This window comes from Balaenoptera acutorostrata, chromosome 15 (genome assembly GCF_949987535.1).
Source record: "Balaenoptera acutorostrata chromosome 15, mBalAcu1.1, whole genome shotgun sequence".
NCBI classification, from domain to species: Eukaryota; Metazoa; Chordata; class Mammalia; order Artiodactyla; family Balaenopteridae; genus Balaenoptera; species Balaenoptera acutorostrata.
In genome coordinates, this window is record NC_080078.1 from 20,812,017 (window position 1) to 20,838,415 (window position 26,399).

Sequence of the window (26,399 nt, forward strand, 5' to 3'; positions counted from 1 at the left end):
TCATATGGTTTTTTTCTTCAATTTGTTAATATGGTGTATCACATTGATTGATTTGCGTATATTGAAGAATCCTTGCATCCCTGGGATAAATCCCATTTGATCATGGTGTATGATCCTTTTAATGTGTTGTTGGATTCTGTTCGCTAGTATTTTGTTGAGGGTTTTCGCATCTATATTCATCAGTGATATTGGTCTGTAATTTTCTTTTTTTTATAGTATCTTTGTCTGGTTTTGGTATCAGGGTGATGGTGGCCTCATAGAATGAGTTTGGGAGTGTTCCTTCCTCTGCAATTTTTTGGAAAAGTTTGAGAAGGATGGGTGTTAGCTCTTCTCTAAATGTTTGATAGAATTCACCTGTGAAGCCATCTGGTCCTGGACTTTTGTTTGTTGGAAGATTTTTAATCACAGTTTCAATTTCATTACTTGTGATTGGTCTGTTCATATTTTCCATTTCTTCCTGGTACAGTCTTGGATGGTTATACCTTTCTAAAAATTGGACAAGGGAAGACCTTTTTAAGAAAGACGCAACCTAAGAAGTGATAAGAGAAAAGATTGGTAAATTTTAACAGGTAAAAAATTTTCATTTCCATGGGGCAAAAAAATACATATACTAAACAAAATCAAAAGACAAACTGCAAATTAGGAAAAATACTCACAACATATATAACAGAGTGTGGGCTAATTTTCTATTATAAAAAGACCTTTTAAAAGTTAATATGAGGGGGCTTCCCTGGTGGCGCAGTGGTTAAGACTCCGCCTGCCAGTGCAGGGGACACAGGCTCGAGCCCTGGTCCGGGAAGATCCCACATGCTGCAGAGCAACTGAGCCCGTGCAACACAACTACTGAGCATGCACTCTAGAGCCCACAAGCCACAACTACTGAAGCCCGCATGCCTAGAGCCTGTGCTCTGCAACAAGAGAAGCCACTGCAATGAGAAGTCCACACACAGCAACGAAGAGTAGCCCCTGCTCGCTGCAACTAGAGAAAGCCCACGCGTAGCAACAAAGACCCAACGCAGCCAAAAATTAATTAATTAATTAATTTTTAAAAATAAAAGGAAGTATAAACACAGACACTTTCACACATTGTTGGTGTGAGCACATGTTGGTACAACTTCTCTGAAAGGAAATTATTAGATAACTATGAAAAATTTTAAATGGGGGGGGAACCTTTGACCCAGGAACTCAAGTTTGAGGAATTTATCCTAGACATACTCTCAAATCTAAGATGTTTGCTCAAGGTTATTTTTTCGGTCCTTGTTTGTAATAGCAAAAAATGGGAAATAACCTTTCCCAATTAATGGGAAAAGAGTTCATTATATTACAGAACTCCCATATAAGAATACTACAAAGCCATTTTTTTAATGAGGTTGATTTTCATGGACTCTGATATTAAACAACTTCCAAGATATTCTGGTGGGGGCCTGAAAGTCTGTATGTGATACACCCACTAGTGGAAAAAGAGTCAAGGATGAGAGAGAGAGAGAAAGAGATCAGAGACAGAGACAGAGAGATACAGACAGACAGATAGACAGACTATACACAGAACAAGTCTGAAAACTTACATAAGAAAGTGATAATAGTAATTGCTCCCAGGGATTCAGATAAAAGAGAAACTTCATTTTCATTATATACACTTTGTTACTCTTTGAATGTTACCATTTTATTATTTTTTTCTATAAAATATTTCAATGAAAACTACTAAGAGGTTGGAGATGCCGGAGAGGAGGAAAAGAAAATAAAACTCACCCATAAGCCTAGTTAAAAAAATTTTTTTTCGGGCTTCCCTGGTGGCGCAGTGGTTGAGAATCCGCCTGCCAATGCAGGGGACACGGGTTCGAGCCCTGGTCTGGGAAGATCCCACATGCCGCGGAGCGACTAGGCCCGTGAGCCACAACTGCTGAGCCTGCGCGTCTGGAGCCTGTGCTCCACCACAAGAGAGGCCGCGATAGTGAGAGGCCCGCGCACCGCGATGAAGAGTGGCCCCCACTCGCCGCAACTAGAGAAAGCCCTCGCACAGAAACGGAAGACCCAACACAGCCATAAATAAATACATAAATAAATATTAAAAAAAAAAAAAAAAAAAAATTTTCTCTACAAAGAAAGACGATTCCGTCCCCCAAGTTAAGCACTAATAAGTATTGGGTTCAGGTTCTTGCAGAACTGTTTCTGTTTATAAAAACATGGTGGAATGATATTTTGCTTTCATTTAAGGATTTTTCTACACTTTCCCTCTCCCCACTGTCTTTCCTGCACCCAAGCAGGCAGAGAGCCAGCTTTGAAAGTCCTTGGCCCAGAAGAAGTTCATAGCAGGTCCAAAAAGCAGAACACCGCCAGGATTTCTTGGCTTTGCTCCAAAAATCCAAGCCCATGGGAGAGTGTAGAGGGTTTGCAGAAGATCTAGAAGGGAGAGAAAAGTTTTCAGGTATAAAAGGAACTGGAGAAGACGAAGATGGTGACTTTATGTTTTACACCGATAGAAGGTCGTTGCTCTCACAGTTGTGTCTGATTCACCTCTCAGGGGCAGAAAACAAAGCATGAGTGCTAGGAGGCATTTACACATTCAAACAGGAGGAAGAGGGCAGTAGGGGAGCATGAGGAAGAGGAAAGGAGAACTTAGAGCAGCTCGAGTGTGCCAAAAATAAACTAGAGGAAGCAGCTGAGTAACAGTGTGATCAGATAAGAAAAAGAAAGTACTGCACGGAGGAGAAAGAATTTCCATTAGGGTGAAGGACATGAAAAGGCAATTCACAGAAAAGGAAATACAAATGGCTTATAAACATAGGAGAAAACATTCGATCTCACACACAATTAAGGGAATGTAAATTAAAACAATAATGAGATACCATTTTCCTCTGTCGGACTGGCAAAGACAAGGTAGATGCCAGCCGCTAAGTGCCTCTGTGCAAGTTAGAAAACGGCGCCCCCTTCTGGGCAGATGCGTCTAGTGACGGGGGACTGGGCGCGTCCTGGATTCCAGTGCCACTTGCCCCCAGCCTGGACCTTTTGCAAACAGACTTGTATCCCTCTGCAAAACAGAAAGAAGGTTGAGAATACACGGTGTTTAGGAAGATGCTGAAAAACAAACACTCTCCCACTCCTGAAATAACATTTTCTTGTTTTAACACTATAATTCTAAATAATATGATTATACCTGTATGTCTTAAATTACCAACTTGAAGCTACGTTATCTCCGTTGCTAAGAAAGAAGTGAAATTTAGCTCAGCTTCATTCTCCTTTCCTGCTTTCCCAGTTTTTGTAGGATAGTATTTTTAGTGAATTCCTGCAGTCAGTCAAGAAATATGTATTAAGAATCTAAACACAGTAAGTTCTTTTCTAGGTGCTTAGTTGTTCTTGTGACTTTATTATTTTTATCTTTTTCTTGCCTTTATGATTTTAAATAATACATTTAATCCTTTATTTTTTTGATCCACAGAAGCCATCTTAATTCATATGAATTCAGGTTTTTGCTTTTGTGCTTTTGCAAATATAGAAACTAGCTCTGACTAGAGCTTTAAAAGGAGTGGGGACTTGCAACAAGAAAAGGGTGCTGGCTGGATACCGGGGTGTTCTACAGAATCCAAGGAAGGGCTGAACAACCAGGGCTCAGCAGGGTCAACAGCCAGGACAGCTTCCGAGCCAGAGCAGCAGCAGGAATGTGCCGAATTCCTCCAGTTCCACATGGGTCCAGGGGTGTTAGGGTCGTATGGTATAGACATGGTTGCCAAGACACTTGCAGAGAAAGGGGATCTGTTGCACCACAATCCCCAGACCTGGCGCCTATCACACAAACATTAACCCATCTATGCATCAGAATGTTGTTGAGTGAGAATGGACTCAGGATCTTTTTGTAGGAAAAATAGATAATATGTCCCCTATATCCCTTGACAGAACTACCTAGAGACCAGACTGCCCATGCCCCCAGGGGCCTTGTTCTCTCCCCCCCAGAGAATCCCCAAGTTTTTTTGCACACACTCTTCTTGGCCAATCACTCCCCTTCTTTTGATGCGAACCTTGCTTTGGTGGACTGAGTTTATAAGCAATCTGGGCAGAGGGACCTGACTTCTGTGTTCTTTTCCTTTCTGAACACAAAGGTGCTGGCCTGCCCCCTGATAGAAGCTGCCAGATAATCTCAAGGAGGGAATGACTGAACCACATTGGGGTTGGAAGATGCCTACTGCAGGGAAATCCATGTGAAATGCTTAGAACAGAGCCTGGCACTGGCTAAGTACCATACAGGTGTGTGCTCAAAAAACCAAAACATGCTGTTAGCCTTGGGGTCACACCTACCTGAGTTCAGATTCCAGCCCCGCCACATGCTAGTTTTGAAGCTTTGAGCTGTGTATTCGTTTCCTAGGGCTGCTGTAACAAACTGATGGCTTTATAAAAATACGTACATACGTAAATGTGTTGTCTCACAGTTCTCCAGGCTAGAAGTTTGAAATCATGAAGTCTGTAGAAATCCTTATTTGTTTCTCCCTAATTTTTTTTTTTTTTTTTTTTTTTTGCCACGTGGCATGTGGGATCTTAGTCCCCGGACCAAATATTGAACCCGTGCACCCTGCAGTGGAAGTGCAGAGTCTTAACCACTGGACCATTAGGGCAGTCTGGCTTCTTCCTACTTTCTAATGGTTTTCCAGTTTCTTCGGTGTTCCTCGGCTTGTAGGTGCATCACCACAATTCTCCATCTTCTCATGGTGGCCTTCCTGTGTCTCTGCATTTAGTTTTCCTTCTGCAAATGCCTGTGTCCACATGTCCCCTTTTTATAAGGATACCAGTCATGTTGGATTAGTGCTCTCCCTACTCCTGTATGGCCTCATCTTAACTAATCACATTAGCAATGACCCTACTTCTAAATGAGGTCACATTCTGAGGTCCTGGGATAGGACCTCACCATATCTTTTGGGGGGATTACACAGTTCACCCCATAAAAGCATGTTTCTTCACCTCCTAGGCCTCAATTTCTCCAAGTGTAAAGTAAAAATAACTGTGGCTCTCTCGTAGATCAATATATCTAAACATAGAAAGACGTTTGAGATAGTTCGCTCAGACAAATTGGAAGTTTCAGAGTAAAATATATGCCATGATTTGTGTTTGGATGTGAACAGAAAATTTCTGGAAGGATGCATAAGAAATACACCAGTGTTATCTCTGGGGAGGGGGATTGGTGAGCTTGGAGGGCAAGGGGAGGAGGGGTTGAACCTTCCCATTAGGTCCCTTTAGTTCCGCTTGACTTGCTTTATTTTGTTTTTATAATTTAATAATAAAAAAGTGGAATAAACCACAGTGGCTTCTGCCTGGTTGGGTTGTTGTGAGGATCAAATAACTGTGGATTGTAAACCATTTGGCCCAGTAAGTGCTCGCTGAATGGTGACTGACTGTGGGTATTCTCATTGCAGTTTTCACCAAAACATCCATTTAATAGACAAGAACTGGAAACAAGCTAAATTGCCCAACTAATGGGAAAGATTTATTCAGGAAATTACTGTTCAGCTACTTGATTTATTATTAAGCAGCATTAAAAATTACATTGACCAGAAGTCCATAATAACAAGGAAAACTATTCACAATATAATGGAAAGGGAAAAATAAAAAGCAGGACACAAATTTCAAACTTTGTAGCCTTTAAACAAAATAATTTAAAATCATGTAACCAATATACAAGAGTAGCTTTGCCAGTGTAGCAGGATTAAGAGTGTTTTTTTTTTAATCCTTCACCTTTTTTTTTTGTCCTCTTGTTAATAGTTTCCTTTTTTTTTTTTTTTTTTTAAGGAACATGCCCTATTTTTACAACAAGGGGAATAAAATCATTGGAAGTAAAAAGAGACTGAGAAATTAAATGACATATAAGTGATATTATTTCCCCTTTAGAAGAATTTCATATCCAGGCAAATGATCACCCTCCCCACTTTACAGAAATCCTCATTTTCCAGAGAGAGAGAAACAGCTCCAACATCAACACTGAGAAGCTGATACCGAGTAGGACCCTGTGGAACTCCTGGGCACAAAAGCCTTTCTGTGTCCCCCATTTATTTGATTACAGGAAATAGGCTTCATTCAAGCCGCCATGAGTTCCAGCAGGCAGGTTCAAGCAGTTGTTAATTAGGGAAGGGGGGGATGTAAGACAAGGTAGGAACAGTCAAAAGAAACAATAGTGCAGCCTTGCGGCAAGGTCCTGGTTCCCCATCAAGGGATACACATGGACTTCCCTGGCAGTCCAGTGGTTAAGACTCCGGGCTCCCAATTCAGGGAGCACGAGTTTGATCCCTGGTCGGGAAACTAAGATCCCACATGGCTCATGGTGCAGCTTAAAAAAAAAGGGGGGGGGGATACACACAACAGTATCCTTGAGTTGTTTTGCAGATATCGAAACCACCACCAGGTGGGAGAAGTTAACTGTCCAACCAATCAGAAGAATGCCCATGAGCTGATCACACCCTCTTTGAACCATTACTATAAAACTTCTCACTAACCCCTCCAGGTCAGGACACACAGTTTTGAGGGCACTAGCCGCTGTGGCCCCCTTTGCCTGGCAAAGCAATAAAGCTATTCTTTTCTACTTCACCCAAAACTCTGTCTCCAAGATTTAATTCGGTGTCAGGTTACAGAGGCTGGATTTGGCTTCAAAACTACATTTTCAAATTTGCAATGATGATCTCTCAAGTTGCTATATCTTTCCTAACATTTCCTTCTTCCCTCTAGTTCCACCAGCCCTTTTTAAACTTTTAAGTTTTCCTTTCCAGATGTTCCAGTCTCTCCTGCCTTTCTTTGATCTGGGAACACCTGTATCGAGTGAATACGAGAAAGAGTCCATGTTCCCATGTTCAATTTTCCACCTTAACACTCGGCAACTGGCCAAGCAACCTTGATAGTCCCGATGGTCTGTCTTCTTTGAACAGACCAGAGCTGTCTACTTCCATAATTCTTCTTATTTGAGATCTTAAATGTCCTTATTGTTGAGTGGCGAGGGGAACAGCTGGCTCTTCTCTTGGGGGTTTTCCTAATCCTGCAGAGTTTAGGTCCTGCCTCAGCCTCCTGCTACCTTTTCCCATCTTCTTGGCTGCTGCCAGGAGATGGTTCTCCCAGGGGTAGTTTCCCTTAACCCTCTCATATGGGAGCTTTCACTAGGGATAATTCCCAATTCTGGGTCATGAGGGCCAGGGCGGGGGGACTCAAATGCCTTCTTTCACTCTACTCTCCCTTTCCACCCTGCATTCCTAGCTCACATTCATTATTATAAAAACATGTCATTTATTAAATGCTTATTATCCAACACCTGAGCTCCAGCATCCTCCTGTCTCCTCATCTTCCTCTGAAATATTTGAGTAAGATCTTAAGACCTGGTCAAGAGGATGTAAAGACAGACTACAGACTGAGAGAAAATATTTGCAAACACATATCCAACAAAAGATTAGTATCTAAAATACATAAAGAACTCTCAAAACTCAACAACAACAACTAAACCCACAAACAATCCAGTTAGAAAATGGGCAAAAGATATGAAGAGACGTTTTACTGAAGAGGAGATACAGATGGCAAATAAGCACATGGAAAGAGAGAAATGCCAATTAAGACCATGGTAAGATATTACCTCACACCTATCAAAATAACTAAAATAAAAAATAATGACAATACCAAATGTTGGCAAGGATGCAAAGACACCTGTGTCACTAGTGAGAATGTAAAATGTTATAGCCATTCTGGAAAACAATTTGTCAGTTTCTTTAAAAAACTAAAAATGCAACTGCTATACGACCCCAGCAATCGTGGTCTTGGGCATTCATCCCAGAGAAATGAAAATTTATGTTCATACAAACATCTCTCCATGAACGTTTACAGCAGCTTTATTCGTGATAACCCCAAACTGGAAACAACCCAAATGTCCTTTACTGGATAAATGGATAAACAAACCATGGACTATCCACACCATGGAATACCATTCAGCAGTAAAAAGGAACAAACTATTGATACACACAACAACTGGTATAAATCTCCAGAGAACTATGCTGAGTGCAAAAAAAAAGCCAAACCCAAAAGGTTACATCCTATATGATTCCATTTATATAACATTCTTAAAATGACAAAATCAAAGAAATGGAGAACAGATTAGTGGTTGCTAGGGATTAAGGAGGGGGTGAAGGTAGGAGAAAGTGGGTGTGGCTATAAAATGGCACAAGAGAAATCCTTGTTGTGATGGGAATGTTCTGTATCCTCACTGTAGTTATGTCAAGATTCTGGTTGTGATTTTGGACAAGAGTGTTGTAAAATGTTACCATTGGGAGAAATAGGGTACATGGTACATGGGATCTCTCTGTATTTTTACTTACAGCTGCATGTAAACCTATAATTATCGCAAAATAAAAAGTTTATTTTTTTTTACAAAGGGGAATTACAACATGTAAAGGAAAACTGATTGCTAAATATTACTCACCTCATAGTTAATACTTATGTAGTATTTACCATGGGCTAGGTACTGCTTGGTACTTCAGGTTACTAATTTAACCTTCTCAAATCATGTTATATAGTACTATTATGATCCTGTTTTATAGATGAGAAAACTGAGGCTAAGTAACTTGCCCAAGGTGACATAGTTAGTTAAGTGATGGACTTGGACTTTGAACTCAGACACTCATTCCAGAGTCCTTGATTTTAGCCACTAAGCTGTGGTAAAGGTCAGGTCACTCCTCACCGCTCTCCTTAGAGATACAGTCTAGTTCCTAGACTTGCTGTTCTGGCCTCAGGTTCTTCCCTTCATCAGTGTTTCCTTTCTCAGGCCTCCAGAGTGTACATCTCCATCTCTCTTTTTAGAGAAACTTTCAGCCGCAAGAAACAGAACCTACCAATGCATCTGTCTTTAGACTTTGAGGAAATGTTATTATCTCACATAATAAAATGATGGCTTCAGAGTTGGCTGATTCAGCAGCTCTGTTATATCAGTAAATCCCAGCTTCCTTCTGCTGTTCTGTTCTGCCACCTTTGACCTAGCAGCCTCCTCATGACCACAAGGTGGCTGCCCAAGCTCCAGGTGGTACTTTCTCACAACAGTATCCAGAGTCAGTAGAGGGATTGTTTCTTCCCTCTTTGTGTCCTCTCAATCAACAAAGAAAACCTCTGCCAGAAGCCCCAGCACAGACTCCACTTGTGTCTCATTGGCCAGAATCACCTCATGCTCCCATGCCTAAGCCCATCATTAAACAAAGGGGATACGAAAATATGGTTTGTTTAGACCAATTATGCCACTCCCTGGGAGCAGAGACCACTTCCCCTGAAGAACAAGATCACATGGAGGACAGATGGTAGCTGAAAGATAAAAAATTAAAAAAGGAAGTTCTATTACAAAAGAGGAAGAGGAAACGCTTGTTTTCTAGGAAAAACTAAATTTTCATTATACTCTGCTCACAGAAGTGGGCTTCACCTTGGGGTTCATCCTCCTCCCTCCTCAAATACAATCTCCTAGGGTCCAGCATGAATTATCAGAACAGGACAGGCCAGCTCAGCAGTTCTCAAACATTAATGTGCCCAAGAATCACCCTAGGAGCCTGGTGGAAAGGCTGGAACTTGAACGCAAGTCCGTGTAATTCTAACACTTGGGCTTGCAACCACTGTGCTGTTTAGCTCCCATGTGCCAGCTGCTGTCCTAGGGGCTCCCTTAATGCCCAGAGCAGAGTTAGGCCTAAGAAGTTTCCCTTTACAGTGAGCCCCCGTGACCTGGTTAATCTCTCAGCACATTTCTGTTACCCAGTCAGGTCCAGGTGCTCACCGCTCGAAAACCAGAGTCAGAGAGAGAGAGGAAAGTTGGTGGAAAGGAAAGTTGCTTTTAATCAGAATGCCAGTAGTCTGGGGAGATGGTGGACTTAGTGTCCCCCAAAACCATCTCCATGGGTTCTGCTCAGCCTTGAAAGCTTTTAAAAGGAAAAAGGGAGGTAATCTCAGTTAATCATGGAGATAGGGGGTCAGAGTCATCGCCATCCCCCACTGTGTGCAGGCTTGTCAACTTCTTGTGACTTTGTTAGGGGAACCACTGACTGAAACCGCCTACCCTGGTGAGGCCCGATAGTAACCACTTGCATGAGTTATCTTACAACAGGAGGTCCTGGTAAGGAACGCGGAACTAACAAGCTACCAGAACTGTAAGAATTTGGGAAAGGTCAAAAGGAGAGAGGAGATGCCAGTCTATATGTCCTGCCAACCTCCCAGGATCCTTCTCTCTGGAATCTATCTTGGTTGAGCGATGCACATGGCACCAAGGAGGACCCTGAGTCAGAATGATTGGCCAGAGACACTCCGGAAACTAACCCCATGACCATAAAACCCGAGACTGTGAGCCACATGGCAGAGCAGTTCTCCTGGGTTCCCTTACCCTGCTGTTCTCCACCCGGGGGCCCCTTCCCAATCAAGTCTCTTGCTTTGTCAGCACGTGTGTCTCCTCGGACAGTTCATTACGGAGTGTTAGACAAGATCCCACTCTTGGGCCCTGGAAGGGGCCCTCCTTCCTGTAACAATTTTTTTTAGATGCTATCTTGTTCACACAGTTTGTTCCCAAGATTACTGAAGGGGGAGCTAGGGAAGAGATCTGGTCATCGCTTAATTACTTATTCTTCATTTCTACTTCTTTGATATACGGAAAGAACCAACAGATTGGGCAAGGTAGTGTGTGGTCAAAAGATGTGAAAGGTGTGCTAGGGCCAGAGATGAGTAGAGCATGCGGGCGCCTGGTTTCCGGTTAGCGACAGGACAAGGGGGCCTCCTGCAGAGAACTCTTTCCTGCCAAAAGCTGCTTACATTTCTTCCAGCCAAAAGTGGTGGCTGGCCCCAATTCTCCAGTCCTCCAGGCAGAGAGGGCTGCTCTCCTTTGCAAGTCTCATCCAGGGATCTTCCGCAAAGCAGTGGCCCCCATTGTGTGTTTCCATTCTGCCCTCAACCCATCGAGAGTCCTTCCTTTCAATGAAGAAAGGGAGTGTGTGTAATAAACAGATTCTTTCCTAACTTCTCAGATGACCAGTTTGTTCCTACCCTCTTGGGACTACAATTTCCTCGTAAGTAATGTCCTGATCAAGAAATGCCTACAGGGGCTTCCCTGGTGGCGCAGTGGTTGGGAGTCTGCCTGCTAATGCAGGGGACACGGGTTCGGGCCCTGGTCTGGGAGGATCCCACATGCCGCGGAGCGGCTGGGCCCGTGAGCCACGATTGCTGAGCCTGCGCGTCTGGAGCCTGTGCCCCGCGACGGGAGGGGCCGCGATGAAGAGCGGTCCCCGCACCGCGATGAGGAGTGGCCCCCGCTTGCCGCAACTGGAGAAAGCCCTCGCGCGAACCGAGGACCCAACACAGCCAAAAATAAATAAATAAATAAATAAGAAAATCCTTTAAAAAAAAAAAAAAAAGAAATGCCTACAGTCCTTCCAAGCTTTGACATCCTATGGCCCTGGGAGTACAGAGGAGCCTGGAGACGTGTGTGAGTGAGAAGGGAGGGAAAGGAGAATACAATTATTCCTGCAGAACGTTGCCTTGCCCTGGGGAGAAAAGTGGGAAATCATTGATGCCTTTGGATCTCATCAGACACGCGCTAGCATCCGGATCACCCATTAGAATACTTATTTGAATCTAGGAAACTAATGAGCAATTGCCAAAGCTACCTTCCTGCTAATGGTGCACATTGTATTCCCGCTAATAAGCATTGATTGGCACCACATTCAAATGCAAATCTAGGTCTCTGTTTGTTACAAATAACTTTTTTGTTCTTTTAAAGGCAAGCCCTGGGGGACTGAAGAGTTTCAGCTTGATTGCAAATCTAAACTGGGGTTTGGAGATTTTATTCCTTCAATCCTTACCCCGAATTTGCATACTCACCCCATTTTCCCAGTCATCAAAAAATGTCCTTTTGGGGGCTTCCCTGGTGGCGCAGTGGTTGAGAATCTGCCTGCCAATGCAGGGGACACGGGTTCGAGCCCTGGTCTGGGAAGATCCCACATGCCGCGGAGCAACTGGGCCCGTGAGCCACAATTACTGAGCCTGCGCGTCTGGAGCCTGTTCTCCGCAACAAGAGAGGCCGCGATAATGAGAGGCCCGCGCACCGCGATGAAGAGTGGCCCCGCTTGCCACAACTAGAGAAAGCCCTCGCACAGAAACGAAGACCCAACACAGCCATAAATAAATAAATAAATAAATAAATAAAACCTTTAAAAAAAAAAATGTCCTTTTGGAGTAGACCTTAAATTTAAAAGGAGATGGTGGTCTCAGATCTGGTTAGAAGTTGGTACAGGTTCTAACAACCTAATAAGAGGCTGTCTGCTCTAGCAGTATTATGAAAAGATGCCCTGCTTTTCCCACCTCTCTTGAATCTCAAGGACTTACTATCCTGTGGTTTCCAAGCCTAAGAGTCTTTCATCTTAGTCTTGATATCCATTGTTAAAAAACAAAATTCAACCCAATAAATCATGAATCAAGCAGTATCCAATCTAGCAGACAGAGAGGAGCTCAGAAGAGCTATACAAGGCATGAGATTTTGTGAGCAGAAGGGAGCAGGAACAAGGAAGTTGTACTAGGCAAAAAGTGGATTGGTTATTGCAAGGTCATTTCCTTACAGGGGATGGCAGGGATCTATCAGGCAGGTTACCTAACTAACGCTGGCCAGGCAATTTCTTTTTTTTTTTTTTTAATAGATCTTTATCAGAGTATAATTGCTTCACAATACTGTGTTAGTTTCTGTTGCACAACAAAGCGAATCAGCCATATGCATACACATGTCCCCATATCCCCTCCCTCTTGAGCCTCTCTCCCATCCTCCCTATCCCACCCTTCTAAGTCATCGCAAAGCACCGAGCTGATCTCCTTGTGCTATGTTGCTGCTTCCCACCAGCCAACTATTTTACATTCTGACCAGGCAATTTCTGATTGACTGGTTTAAGATTCCATTTCTGGGAGACCTGAACCTGCAATTAAGTCTTGGTTTGGTGATACGGGGCTTAGCATAAGTGACTTCATTTGGAGACTCTTTAACAGCATCATGTCAACACGTTACCTTAACACACATTATTGAAAACAGTGCTTCAGAGAATAACTGTTCCCCTGCCTGCACTTCTCCTGAGCAATCAGGATCTAGCTCAGACACAGTGGGTGTTTAATGGTTGCCCATTGAGCATTTAATACATTTATGTGCAGCATAATGGCTCATTTCTGCTGCCATCTTTTATTCTTTCCATCCATTTCCTACATTCTATGGAATGTGACCTCCCAAGACTAATCCAAGTGCACAGAATCCAGTGCAATAGCTGAACTATTAGTCAGATTCATGAGGATTTTTTTTTTCTTCAGAGCTGCAGAGGCTACTAAGCCTGGCTGGTGATATAGGCAACTGCCAGGCTCTACAATTGAGTGGCCCCTTGGGGGAGGCTGGTTAAGTGAGTTCATCTCTCCTCTCCAGAGCTGGTGCACTGGGACACAAGGGCTCAGGTCTGAGGAAGGAAGCAATATAAATAGGGCTTAAGGCCCAGACTTAGCCACCAGATAGACCTGGATTTGAGGCTGAGCTCTGCCCAATAGCAGCTGTGTGACCTGGAGCTAGCTCCTTAACTTCTCTGAGCATCAGTCTCCTCATCAGTAAAATGGGGGTAATAAGAGTCTGTAGTGGATTGTTTACCATACCTTGAGTAGGTCACTTCCATAATCTAATTTTAGCCATGTGCCTTGCTTTGACAAATGCAACACCAGCAAATGTGATGCAAGAAGAAGCTGGAGTTGTGCTTGCACACTAGGGCTTACTCTCTCTTGCTGTTGAGAACCTTTCCACCACCATGTGAACAAGCATGGGCTAGTTGATGAGAGGCATGTGGCTGTCACCCCAGCTAATGTCAAGCCAACTGCCAGATATGTGAGTGAGGCCATCCTAGACTATCCAGCTCCAGCCAAGCCAGCCCAAGTCAAAATAAACTCCCAGCAAACCCATAGAACTGTGAGAAATAATAAGTGTTTCTTATTTTAAGACACTACCTTTGGGGGAAGTTTTGTTACACAGCAGAAGCTGACTGATACACATTTTCTCACCCAGAGTGATGTTTGAGCCTTAAATACATATACATAAAAAGTGCTTCAACCAGTGCCTGACACATAATAAGTATTCAATCAGTATTCATCACATCATTTGATCTTTGAAGCCAGGATACTGAGAGCTTCTTGGAGGTGATCTTCACTGAAACAGAGGGGGCAAGGAAAGAAAGTCTGCTTTATTTAGCCAATGGATCAGAACCAGGACCAGACCTGGTTCTCTGGCACAGGGCGGCTCTTCTAGACCCTGAAGATCACCACCAGTCATTTCTGATCTGCACAGATATGAGTATTTCATTCCAGTGCCATCTTGATGAGCTACATCTGCTGTAGGGTCAGTCAGAGGGAAGGGGCAGGCCCTTCTACTCCAATGCTACCCACAAAATCCTGCCATCACCTATCCCAGACCCAATGAGTAACACAACCACCCACCCAGGTGGTCTGACAAGAGCCGCTTCCCCACTAGTCAACAGATCTGGGGAAAATCTTGGCTACAGTGGATTCACATATGGAACATTTACACTTATATCCAAATTACAATACCTCTGAGCCTCCTGCCTGCACCCCATTCCTGTGTCCAAGGAGCAACCTCACCTACACTCACACACCAGTTTCCCACTGCAGTCTGAAAACACAAAAGTTGCCAAGTTCTTTCTCTCTCTGTTTCAGACTGAGATGCAGGAAGCCACATAAAGGAACGACTAGCTGACAGTGTCCCTTGTGAGAATGTCTGTGCTGGCACTGAGGTGCCACCTCCCAATGCTCACAAAGCAAAGAGGTCTCGGAGCTCCACACAGGGTAGATTCTGCACAGAACTGGCCCTTTCCCATCGCTGCATCATTGCAACTGCTTGTTTCCCCAACAGTAGCAAAGGCTCTCAGAAAAAACAGTTCTGCAGACAGCATCTTTGTAAAAGCCAAACATTGGAAACAACCTGATTGTCCCTCAACAGTAAAATGAGCTTAAAAAAAAAAAAAAGTGTTGTTAATTCACACAATGGATGGAATGCCAAGGAACATTGAGAATGCACAAACGCTCCATACAATAGCTTGCATGCATTTCACAAATATGAAGTTAAGTGAAAGAAAACACTCACAAAAAAGTATTTTCAATAAATCTACATAAAGTTCAAAAGCAATCAAAATCAAATGGCATGATTCAGGGATGCATTCCAAGGTGATAAAATAATGAAGAAAAGCAAGGGGCTGATTACCAGAAACTCAGGAACATTGTTTACTTTTGGGGGTGGGGAGGAAAAGGTTTCAAAAGTAAAGAAGTATGTGCGGGCTCTTGGGGGCTGGTCGTTCTAGTTCTTGATCTGGGTGGTGGTTACTTATATGGGTGTTTGTTATATAGCAATTCCTCATGCTGTCCACTTACATTTTATGAATTTTTCTATATGTGTGTTATATACCCCACCCACCCCCTAAAAAAAGATTTTTGAAAAACAATTCTGTAGCACATGTTCTTTACAGTTCTAATGACAGAGGTTCAAACTTATTCCACGGAGTCCAGCAGATACAGATGCCATGTCATCCCTTCCTCACTCCCATTGTTCCTGCCTTGCCTCACGGACTCAGATCCAGGATCCTAATACCTCCTTCCTAAGCCAGTTATACAGTAGGTTATACAATAATAGCTCCCATGACCATCAATGGATGCAAAGGGATATTGGTCATGGTGGTGATGAGAGTGGAAGGAGTTTATTTCTACCATAAAGTCTGAGCTCCTCTTCAGCCAACCAGAATGCCAGTAGTAGTAGCAGCAGGGTAATTGAGCAGGACCCTATAGGGTCTTCCGGAGACAGACCCCTCTCCCATACCCTTTGCTTTAGTTCCTCTCTGACGTACCTGGATAAAAGTATCTGATGCACACTCCCTGAGCTATTTTACAGATGCTAAAACCCCTGCCAAATGGAAGAAATTAACTACTTGATGACCATGTGCACCTAGCCCCCAGACCTACTGGCACCTAAGGATTGATAATGTTAACCCCTGTGACACCGCCCTGTTACCTCACCATCAACCAATCAGAGAATTGTGTAAGAGCTGATTACATACCCTGAGATGCCCTTCCTTCACCTGGCCTTCAAAAATGCCTTGCTGAAACCCATCGGGGAGTTTGGGCTTTCTGAGCACTGGCTGTCTCAGACTCCTTGTACGGCACCCTGCAATAAACACTGCGCTTTTCCTCCACACAACTGGGTGTCAGTAGATTGGCTTTACTGCCAGTGGGCGAGCGGACCCAAGTTTGGTTCAGTAACAGCAGCATTAGCAATAATAGTAGCAATCTTCTGTGTGGATATGGACCCCACTTGGAACAAGGCTAGAACTTGCTTGTACATCCTAAGTTGGACTTCCAGCCACACTTGGTCCCCGCTCAGCTTTACCTCAGCACATACTTCAACAGCGGGTGTGTGTCTGCAGGTCTGAAGAAGAGAGTATATATGTTCTGTGCCCCATCAACCTAAAGAGAGGCGAACAGAGCCCAGAAGAACACCAGACTTTAGGGGAGGGCAGAGGAGAGAAGACCTCAAAGGAAATGAGAAAAAACGGCCAATGTGTGGTGGCCAGGAAGCCCAGGAGGAGCCAGGTTTTACAACGTGGAGTCAGGTTCAAATGCTGCAAGTCATAGAAGACAGGTGGAATCAGCCCAGTTCCCAGGGCTGTGATTCCCTTTGATCTCCGGTGGCCTTGGCCTGCGGCGGCTTTAAGCTGGATTTTGGTTCCCCGGCCAGAGATTGAAGTCAGGCCACGGCAGTGAGAACCCTGAATCCTAGCCACTAAACCACCAGGGCCAGTGACCAGTGACAAGGCCCTGGCCCGTCGGCTTTGTAGAAATGGATTTCCACAAAGAGACGGAAAGTAGTGAAACCAGTAAAGTATTTATTAGGAGGAAAAAGAGTGTGTGTGAATAGACGCACACAGGGGGGTTCAGGAGAGAGTTGTGCCCTCGTGGTAGTTTGAATCACTTTTATGGAGCATTTCTTCTGGATTTCCTCTGGCCAATCATCTTGCTTTGCCTGGCTCTGAGTCCGTGTTTGGTTTAACTCAGGGTCCTCCCCTGTGTGTGTGCGCATCTCTTAGCCAAGATGGATTCTAGGGAAGAGGCCTATGGGTAGGTTGACATCACCTACTATGGGGTGACACCCCCTCCCTTTTTGACCCCCAAGGAGCCTTTCTGCGCACGTGTAGTCGGGAAGGTCTCCTTGACCTCAAGAATGGGATATGTGGTCTCTCTATCTCTTATCTGGGCAGGGCTCAGCTCCTCTCTGCCCCTGCCATTACTGTTATCTTAAAGTGTCCACTGGAGGCAAAGTCCAGCTATTTACCCTGTTCCTATTGTTATTTCTATCTGGAAGTGTAAACAGGAGGCTGGCTATAAATGTCTAACCTGGAGCCCATCTACCTCCTGCCTCACCTTCATCCACTATTTTCTATAAATTGCGCACATCTGTCCTAAAACTCCATGAGTCTAAATTACATTCTGAAAAATAGTTCTGGAAGGAGGAACACAAAACTACTCACCGTGGTTAACTTTGGGGACCAGGATGAGTCCAGTGAAGGAAGGACTCTCACCTTTTTACTTTATATGCTTCTCAATTATTTTAATTTTTACAAGGAGCGTTCATGCATTTGAAATTTTAAATGAAGAAAAGAAAATAGCTACATGTTAACTAATACTAGCTTAATGATGTTGGAAGAAGGGACCGGTAGCACCTGGCAACAGAAGAGGAAAGAAAACCAGCTGGGGGTTGTTGATGGCAGATTGGGGATTCGACAGGTGAGGACTGAGGTGAGAGGTGGCCAAAGGACACGTGGTGTGAGGTGACCTGGTCCAGGAACTGTACAGGTGGTGTGGTCTGCCCCCTGCTGGAAATACAACAGCAGGAGCAATTCCTGGTTAGGTGTTTTTAGCAGGCTCCCCCAGCTATCAATGATCTTGTAAAGATGGGCAGGAAATGAAGACAAAGGAAGAGGGTGATGATATTTGGGCCTCAGTCCTCACTATGTGCTCTGTACTTCTGGGCTACTTTGGGCTTTCTGTCAGCAGTGACTGGGTTCTAAGAGTAAGAGACTTAAGAGAGACAGCCAGGCAGAAAACAAGCTGTCTTTTTATGTCCTGGTCTCAAAAATCACACACTGTCCCTTCCACCACAATCTCTTTGTCAAAGCAATCACAGAGTCCCGCCCAGGTTCAAGGGAAGGCAGATAGACTCTGTCTTCGATGTGGAGTGACAAGATTCTGGAAGAGCATGTGGGAGAGGAAATATTGCCGTGGCCAGTTTTGGAAAATACGGTCAACTGCAGAGGTCTTGGGAGACAGGAGGATGGGTGATAAGTTACCTGATGTGCTTGAAGGTGAAGATATTCCTGAGAAGCTGTCGGTGTAGGCAGAACTGGTAATGAGCATGTTGAAAACTAATAAAGCAAAATAAAGGAATTATTCATTCCAGGGAAAACAAAAACTTACACAAGAAGGAAAGGGAAGCATAGTATACGACATGGTTCAGCTAATATGGCATTTATATCGTCATAATAGTGTTAAGCCTTAAATATTGATGTAACCCAACCTTGTGCTACGATGAGGTTAAAGATGGGAATGGAAATGGGTGGGGAGTGTGTAAAAGAGTTAAATCCTTGATATTAGGAAGTCAGGAAGTAATGTTGCAATATGGTAACATAATAAGAAATATACAGTTAGTCATGGTCCCCCATTCCCGGCACAGAGCTCCTAAAACCCTTGGAATTTCCTGAGTGATGGGATAAAGGAAGAATCTCCTGTTATTCATAATTAACTCCTTTAACCCGACTTGAGTTTATGCAAATAAGATGACTCAGTGAGCCCCTACATGGCTTCCAGATGGGGGCTGGTTGCTGGAGGAACCAACCATGGGATTAAAGGGTTGGAATTTCCCCTGACCTCTAGGGAAGGGAGAGGGGATTGAATTGATCACCAATGGCCAGTGACTTAATCAATCATGCCTACATAATGGAACCGCCATAAAAACCCTAAGCATTGGGGTTTGGAGAACAACTCTGGGTTGGTGCACACATCGAGGTGCTGGGAGGGTGACGTGCCTGGAGCTTTGCTGCCCTTTGCCTTCCTGGCCCCACGCCTTGCCCTGTGCATCTCTTCCATTTGTGTGTTCCTGAGTTGTATCCTTCACAGTAAACTGAAACTAGTAAGTAAACTTTTCCTCAGTTCTGTGAGCCATTCTAGAAGATTATAGAACGCAAGGAGGGGGTTGTGGGAACCCCTGACTTACAGCCGGTTGGTCAGAAGTATAGGAGGCCTGACACTTCTGACTGGTATCTGAAGAGGGGACAGTCTTGTAGGACTGAGCCCTTAATTTGTGGGACCTGACGCTAACTCCAGGTAGAGGGTGTCAGAGTTGATTGAATTGTAGGACAACTAGCTGGTATCAGGGAATTGGTTGTTGTGTGTGTGGGGGGGGCAGTCGAGGGAGCCCATGTGTGGTGTCAGAGCTGTTCTGGGGGTAGAAAGAGATCGTAGCAGTAACGTCTGGAATTGAAAAGATAAGAAACAGCAGCACAGACATAGATTTATAAATATGGAGGTAAATCAGAGAAGAAATGGCCAAAGGATTTAAGGAATATGCCTCTTTAAACTGGGATTGGGTGGGTGGGGGAGGAGACCACCAGTTTCTACCTTGAACTTGGTGCATACTGGGCTTTCGTATCCCGTCTCCCATCCTAGTCACCACGCTGAGGTCTCTGCAGACTGTGACCTTCAGGATACCGTGTCACCCTCTGCTGGGGCCCCAACATGGCCTCTTCGGACCCTTCAAATCATGAGACACACCACCCGACTCAGCTTCTCTGAGAGGCACATGCCCAAACTAAGACTCAAAAGCCACCCGCCAGGAGCTGGCTTACCCTTCGCACCAGGCCAGGAACTCCTACCCTCCCAGCCTCAGAAAGGGAGCAAGAGTGTGCCCTACAAACGCTGGATTTGTGCTTGCCTCGTACCTGCCGAAATTCAAAGAGCTCACCTAGATGGTCCTCCCCAGAAAAAAGGAACTGTCTACCCCAAGCCCAAACTCAAGTCTCTACCCTAAATGGCGAAAACTGCTTGTACTTGGCTTTTTAACTTTATCAACGTCATAATGATGATGTCTACCATTTACTCAGTGCTTACCACGTCTCAGGCACCATTCTCACCTCTTTACATTAACTAGTTAATTTACTCTTCATAACAATCCCATGAGGTAGGTATTATTATTGTTGCTGATGTCATTGCTGTTATTATTATTGTTCTCATTTTTAAGAGAAACGAGGCACAGACAGATTCAGCACTTCAGCATGGCAGCACAGCACCATCCTGACAAACAAAGGCTCTGGTGCCAGAATGTCTGTGAGGAATCCTTCCGCAACCGTTTTTACTAGCTATGTATCTTTGGGTGTGTTCATGGCCTTGGTTTCCCTATCCATGAAATGGGGTTAATAATTGTTCCTATCCCATGGGGTTATTCTGAGACTTAAATGAGTCTTCTAAATTTTAAAATTCTCAGGACAGTGCCCAGCACCTATTAATTGCTATATATGTGTTTGACAAATAAGTCAACTTTCCCAGGGACACTGAGTCAGTAGGTGGTGAAATGGGATTTGAACCCTCACAGTGTGGGCTCTGGAACTGTCTCTCTTAACCACTCATTATGAAACCTATATGCTAAAAAAATTTTTTTAAACTATAGGTGATTTACAATGTTGTGTTAGTTTCTGGTGTACAGCAAAGTGATTCAGTTATACATGTATATATTCTTTTTTTTTTAATTAATTTATTTTAATTAATTTATTTTTGGCTGCATTGGGTCTTTGTCGTTGCGTGCGGCCTTTCTCTAGTTGCAGTGAGCGGGGGCCACTCTTCGTTGCTGTGCGTGGGTTTCTTCACTGTGGTGGCTTCTCTTGTTGCAGAGCACGGGCTCTAGGCACGCGGGCTCAGTAGTTGTGGCGCACGGGCTTAGTTGCTCCGCGGCATGTGGGATCTTCCCGGACCAGGGCTCCAACCCGTGTTCCCTGCATCGGCAGGAGGATTCTTAACCACTGCGCCACCAGGGAAGCCCCACGTATATATTCTTTTTCATATTCTTTTTTTAATTAATTTATTTATTTATGGACTGCACCGCACAGCTTGTGGGATCTCAGTTACCCGACCAGGGATTGAACCCGGGCCATGGCTGTGAAAGCCCGGAATCCTAACCACTAGGCCATCAGAGAACTCCCTTTTTTCATATTCTTTTCCCTTACAGTTTATGACAAGATACTGAAGATAGTTCCCTGTGCTATACTGTAGGACCTTGTTGTTAACCTATTTTATAAAAAAAAAAAATTTTTTTTTAAGGGGAAATCTAGAAAGTAAAATCTCCCCTTCCCTCCCCAGACCTCTATTCCCACTGCTCAGAAGTAACCATTATTAACAGTTTCTTGGGTGTTCTCCATAAAAGTATCAACATGTATTGCTTGTGATTTTTTAAATGGCCATTTTTAGAGCTTCAAAAAAAATTATAACTCAATGTCCAATCTCTACCAGACTCTCCATTACGGGGGTAAGGAATATTTCTAGAGAACTCTACAATGTTTCCATCTGCACTGAAGGATTTATGTTCTCAGCTGTGGGACAGAAACCAGCATAAATCTTGGCACCCAGAGAGCTGCAACAACCTCCTCAATTTATCGCCCTTAGCTAATGTCGAAGGCATGATGCTTCAAACATCAAAATTTAGGAGATTGCACAAAAATGACACATTAAAAATACAAATGCTTGCTTTATATTGCTAACACATGTTGGTTAGGGAAAACTAGGCCAAAAGCATGTTCAGAAAAATATTTTTTAATGCACTTCATTGACATACTGTGAATAAACTATTTCTAGGAGACTTCTTTGGTATACTGTTTGGAGGAGGATGGGAATTAAGATGGAAACTTTGGAAATTATAGGGAAATATATTTTTCTAGAATTGGCACAGTATCAGATAGGAATTGCATTCAGCTACTAGTAACAGAGATCAAGTTACTGTGGATTAAACAATGTTAGGGTTTATTCTCTGTTGTAAAAGGCTAGAACTGGCATGGCGGCTCCACAAAGTTATTTGGGATTCAGGCTCCTTCTCTGATTCTTTGTATATAACTTCATACCTCAGGGTCAAGGTTGTCCATGTTCACGTTATGGCTATGGAGCTCATGTTGTAATTGGGTAGAAGACGAGGAAGGGAAAAGAGGGTTGCCCCTCGCAGCTAAATCATTGCCCATTAAAAAGATTTAAAGACCTGTTTACAGCTCATTGGCCATCCTTAACTGCAAAGGAACCAAAGAAATGTTGACTTTTAGCTGGGCACTTTGCCACTCCAAATAAAATCAGGTTTTTATTTTTAAAGAAAGAGGGAATGGACAGGCTACAATAGGCATCTAGCAACCTCTGCATTGGCACCTTCTCCAAGAAAAGGTATAACTTTGCTTAAGCAGGCACAGAACTCTTAATTTTCCCAAATGTATTGCTCCTGTAGAATCTCCCTGCTCTAGAAAGGACACCATTCTCTAACCAGATACTCAAGTCAAAAACCTGCGAACCATCTTTGATTCTTCTTTTACCTTACATTCCAACCATGAGCATGTTTTGTTGACACCCCCTCCAGGATATGTCCCATACCTTTCTAAATCTAACCGCCACTGTCACCATCCTAGCCCAAGTCCCCCTCTTCCTGTCTGGTCTTCCTGCTTCCACTCATTTTTTTTTTTTTTTCCCAGTGGCAGGTCCCTAGGATTCCCCAGAGCTGCAGAATCATGATTTCTAAAGAAAAGCCCCCCAGCAACTCTAATCCAATAAAAATTAATTTTTTAAAAAAAGAAAGAAGAGCCCCCAAGAATCTGCATTTTAAATAAATCCTTGGGTAATTCTTTTATTATGATGATTAAATACTAATAACATAAAATGTACCATTTTAAGGTTTACAATTCAGTGGCATTAGATGCTTTCACAATGTTGTGCAACCTTCACCACCATCTATTTTCAGAACTTTTTTCATCACCCCAGTGGAAACCTCATACCCATCAAGCAGTCAAAATCCATTCTTCCTGTCCCCAGGCACAAATCTGCTTTCTGTCTCTATGGATTTACCTACTCTGGACTTTTCATATAAATGGAATTATACAATATGTGGCCTTTTCTGTATGGCTTCTTTCACTTAGCATAACGTTTTCAAGATTCATCCATGTGGTAGCATGTGTCAGTACTTCACTTCCTTTTATGGCTGATATGTGGAAATATCACATTTTGTATATTCATCTTTTGGTAGACATTTGGGTTGCTTCTACCTTTTGGCTATTGTGAATAATGCTGCTGGGAACATTTGAGTAAAAGTTGTTTTGTTTTGTTTTTTGGTTTTTTTTAAATTTATTTATTTATTTTTGGCTGCATTGGGTCTTCATTGCTGCGCACGGGCTTTCTCTAGTTGTAATGAGCAGGGGCTACTCTTTGTTGCAGTGCACGGGCTTCTCATTGCAGTGGCTTTTGTTGTGGAGCAGGGGCTCTAGGTGCACGGGCATCAGTAGTTGTGGCATGTGGGCTCAGTAGTTGTGGCTCATGGGCTCTAGAGCACAGGCTCAGTAGCTGTGGCGCACGGGCTTAGTTGCTCCATGGCATGTGGGATCTTCCGAGACCAGGGATCGAACCGGTGTCTCCTGCATTGGCAGGCAGATTCTTAACCACTGTGCCACCAGGGAAGTCCCTGAGTACAAGTTTTTGTTTGAACATGTTTTCAGTTCTTTTGCGTATGTACCTAGAAGCGGAATTACAGGGCCATATGGCAATTCCATGTTCAAGTTATGGAGGAACTGCCAAACCCTGCTTCCATTCTGCCCCCTTATTTATTTTCCACACAGCAACCAAAGTGACTTCTTTAAAATTTAAAACAGATCATGTTACAATCCCACTTAAAACTCTCCAACGGCTTCCCATTTCTCTTGGAATAAAATCCAAGCTCATTATAGTGACCTACATACTATGGTCCCTGCCCCTCTTTCCAATGCATCTCTTAACTCTCTGTCTTCACTTCTAAACGCTTTCTGTTCCTGCCTCAGGACCTTCGTACTTGCTTTACCCTCTGGCTGGAGTGCTCTTCCTCCTAATCTTTCCATGGGAGACTTGCTCTCAGCCTTGAGGCCCCACCTCGAGCATCACCTCCTTAGAGAGGCCTCCACTTACCACCTTATCTGAACTAACCGCACCCCACCCTCAATTGCTGCCTATAGAATCACCCCGGTTTACTTTCTGTATTACAGCACTGACCCTTATCTGAACTTAACTCTTTAATATATGTTTGGTTGTATTGTCTGCCTCCCTCTCTAGAATATGAGCTCCATGACAGTGGAACTGTTTGTTTTGCTAATCCCTATAACACCTGCTTTCAGCTCAGTGCCTGGCAAGCCAGAATGTTAATGAATATTAATAATTAATTAAGTAAACATTCACTCAAAACTGAGTCTGAAAATTTTGCTTGGAGTTAGGAAAAAGATTGGTGGGGGTTTCAATGAGAAGTGGATGATCCGAGTATTAAATTAAATAATTTTGTGAATTACAGTTGTGCTGGGAAGCGACAAGCAGACCTCTTGAATATCAACTTAGTATCCACTGAAATGTAATTATGAAAATTCATATATAAAATTGAAGGAAAATCAGGAAGAGTGTTTAATTAAAAGAAACACTTATGAGATTGGAAACCAGCAATTTCTCAACAGACAGAATAGCTTAATGATTAAGAGTAAGCACCATGGACTTCACCACTTAGTAGCTCCGTGACCTTGAGAATATTACTTCACATTCATAATTAAATGTGAGCTTAATTAAAAAATACCTAACTCCAGGTTTATTGTAAGAATTAAAGGAGGTAATGCTTGGGACTTCCCTGGTGGCGCAGTGGTTGAGAATCCACCTGCCGATGGAGGGGACACGGGTTTGAGCCTTGGTCTGGGAAGATCCCATGTGCCAAGGAGCAACTAAGCCTGAGCGCCACAACTACTGAGCCTGCGTACCACAACTACTGAAGCCCACGTGCCTAGAGCCCGTGCTCCACAACAAGAGAAGCCACTGCAGTGAGAAGCCCGCACACTGCAGCGAAGAGTAGCCCCTGTTTGCCGCAATTAGAGAAAGCCCATGCGCAGCAACGAAGACCCAATGCAGCCTAAATAAATAAATAAATAATTTTTTTAAAAAAAATAAATAAAAAATAAATGAGGTAATGCTTGTGAAAGGTTTAGCTCATTAAGTAGTCATTATTATAATTATGCCTTTATAGCTACAATTTAGTAAAAATATAACAATTCAAATGGTATAGTTTAGAGTGATGTAACCATTAGAAAACTTTGGTAATCACTGAAAAAGAAACTGTAAACTCTATATTATGCCCATAGGATATGTGAACTCACCATTCAATTCCTTTGACAAAAGTCTATTGAGCATCTACTGTGTCAGACAACTGTCAGCCTCAGAAATATAGATACTGTCCCTGCCCTTAAGGAGGCCACATTCTTAGGTGAAGGCCATCAAAAAGAGATAATGCTGGAGTGATATGATAAATGCAGTGGCTGGGATAGCTCTAAGAAGCTTCCAGTAGTTCCAAGCCCCGATGACCATTAGAAGTAATCTCCTGGGAAGTTGAGGTTTTAAAAAACACTGAAGTAGACACTACCATGGTCTCCCAGATTCATTCTCCCCTTCTTCTAAAAAATAGAACTTCTAGCTATGGATTTAAGCATCCCAAATAAAGAGTACATTTCCCAGCCTCTCTTGCATCTAAGTAGACTAAGAGGCTACCGGCCAATGGATGTGAGGGGAAGCAACGCATGCAACTTCCAAGTAGTGCACTGCAGCGGAAGGTGTGTGCCCTCCCTCTTCACCTTTCCTCTCTTCCCATTGGCTGGAATTCAGAAGACACAGTGGTGTGCTAACTTGGACCATGTAGAGGAGAGTAGCTTTCTAGGAATGGCAGAGCAGCAATGTGGAAGGAGTCTGGCCTCCTAACAGACATCCAGAGCAGAGCTGTCATGTAATCTTTGACTTTAATGCAAGAAAGAAGTAAATGTCTATTTTGTTTGAGCCATTATTATCTGGGGTCTCTGTCACCTGAAGACAAATCTATTTCCAAAAAATATATACAAAATTCCTGGCCTTACCTCTGCAACTTTTATTGTAGTAGGTCTATGATGAAGCCTATATTTTTTAAAGTTTCCCAGGGAATTTATTTTGATGTTCAGACAGTTTTGGGAACTACTGAGTTGCAAATGGCTCAACAAAGCACTACCAGAAAAGGTCTTGAATAGTAAGTAGGAACCAAGAGTGGG